The sequence below is a fragment of the Charadrius vociferus genome, unplaced genomic scaffold (genome assembly GCF_000708025.1).
Source record: "Charadrius vociferus isolate BGI_N301 unplaced genomic scaffold, ASM70802v2 scaffold858, whole genome shotgun sequence".
Lineage (NCBI taxonomy): Eukaryota > Metazoa > Chordata > Aves > Charadriiformes > Charadriidae > Charadrius > Charadrius vociferus.
Window position 1 is genome coordinate 1757086 of NW_009649724.1, and position 2470 is coordinate 1759555.

Genomic DNA, 2470 nt, shown 5'->3' on the forward strand with positions numbered 1-2470 from the left:
GACCTACCCAACAGGACATGTGCCCCAAAGGACACATCCAAAAGACTACACGCGAGAACATACAGCCCTGAAGACAGAGAGTGGGGAAGACGCAGGGATGTCAAGATGCAACACCTTCGTTACCCTCATCGGTGGCCTGCCCTTTCTTTCAAAGGCCCTAAACTCTCCTTTTTTCCCCTGAGTTGGGACCTGAGTGCTCCAGTCAGCCAGCCTGCTCCTGCGCCTCTAAGCTGTCCTTTGGGAATGGCCAGCCTTTGCCCTTCGGGACCACCTCCCAAGGGACTCTGTCAGCCGGGCTCCTGAAGAGACCAAAGTCCACCCTTGCATGTCCACAGTGGTGTTTCTGCTGACCCTGCTCCTTCCTTCTCCACGAATCCAAAAGCCTATCATTTCTGGATCTCTAGGCCCAAGACAGCCTCCAACTGTCTCATCCCCCACAAGTCCTTCTCTGTTCACAAATGACCGGTCCGGCGAGGAGCCTTCCCTTGTTGACACCCTCACTCGCTACATCGGTGATATTATAGCATAACATATAGCGTACATCCCGGCTGGGCAGTAGACACCCATCACAATGTCTCCTTTCCTCGCCCTCACTCCTCGCCACGATCGCCTTTGCATCGTGCCGAGGCCATCCAGCCACCTTCCTCTACAACCGGCTGTCCCGTTCTCTTGACTCAGACACCTCTACCAATCTCCCTGGCCACAAACACCATGCCTCTCTCCAGACATCTGTCCGCCAAACTTCCTGGCTGGGTGTCCCTATCCCTCCGTCCTTCCTTATCTCCTCCTGCCTCCTCACAGGCATAGGGAATGTGGCCAGACCCGCACGCGCATCTGCACTACCCTCACTCCTCCTGGTCGTCACCTCTGATCCTCCCTTGCGCCCACCACACTCATCGTTCCAAAATAACAGGTGACAAAGCTCTGCTTGAGATGCATACCCCGACGGTCACACGCCCCCATCCTCCTCTGCCACTGTGTTTCCTGGCCCGCCTGCCGAGAACTGCTCCCCGCGCCGCAATCCCGAAAGATCCCCGTGTACCTGAGACTCCATGCGTCTGTATGATGCTGTGTCCTGCGTCGTCAAGCCGTTCTCGCTGGCCATGCGTTGCACCACTCCCAAACGCCGAGGTCTCCAGTCCCGGCCATCTCTCTCATTGGTGTCTGGCCGATCGGTCCATCGTATTTGCAGCCCCACGTCCCCACACCGTGAACCACCACCAGCATGCACACCCACCCTCTCCCAGTGGCATGTCTTTGTTGCTCAATGGCATGTCTCAGTTGCTCGATTGTATGTCTCTGTCGCACATGTCTTCTCCGCAGCCGTAGATGCGCTAGCCAAAATGCAAGGCTTCCTCTGTGCAACAGCCTTCCTCTGCACGCTGGGCATTCTCGTGGCCTCCCTCGCTGATCATCCTCACCGCTCGGATCCGTAGTTGCTCCCCCAGCTGACCTAGACACCTGCCTGCTAAAAAAGAATCCCCACATCAGCTTCCACTAGCCATGTGCCCTGTACCCCAAGAACCCATCGGGATGGCCTCAGGGGCCTCCCCTGAGATGTGCTCTCCTGGCTGGAGATGCACGGCACGGAGTTGCTGGTCCACCCCCACTTGACTTACGGACACATGTGTTCCTGGCGGTGGCTCTCGGCGAGACTCGCTCTGGTGCTCCACCTTCCCATCCCAAGGGCTGACCTGCAGTGAACAGCATGGAAGCGTGACACCTCGCCCACGGACTCCCGCTGCCCGAGACCCAAAAACTTGAGGCGCAAGGCACCCCTTAATTCCCTACAGGCACAAACCTGCTGCATTCCCCATCGCCCGATGTGCAGCCTGGCTCTCCTGAGCTGTCGCTCCCTGACCGTCGACTCCTGTACTCCATGGGCAGATGGGCTACATCAAGCTAAAACAGAAATACCCCTCTCCTGTGCTGCCCGCGCACTCCCGGGTAGTCACAGCTTGACCCGCCTCACCCCCCCTCCATGCTGTCCTATCCCTTGTGCTAAGGTCTGCCTAGACAGAGACAGCCATGCCCTGCATCCAGTGATAACATCTCCCCACCTGGAGCCCCCGTCTTGTGCCATGCTCACCTCCCACCATCTCGGCTGCTGCTACCTATGGGACCCTTCCCTGACCTGCCGCCGTGCTGGATCCTCCCGGGAGGGCAACCTCTTAGCATGGCGAGGCCAGCTGGCCGCCTGCCCCGGCATCTTCCTCCTCTAACAAGGACCACATCACCACTTAAAAGTCCTCCTCCACACACCTGGGACCCCACAACACAGCAGTGATGCTCTCCGAACAACAGACAAACATGCCACCCCCCTCCTTGTGCTGGCCTCTGGGACATCCAGTGTGGGGGGTGCAATGGGGAAGGGGCCGGGGAACCACGGGGACAGTGGGGAGGGGGAATTCCCTTTCCACTATCACCTTTGCACTCAACGCTGTCCTGTCTCTTCCTCCTCTTCTCTTCC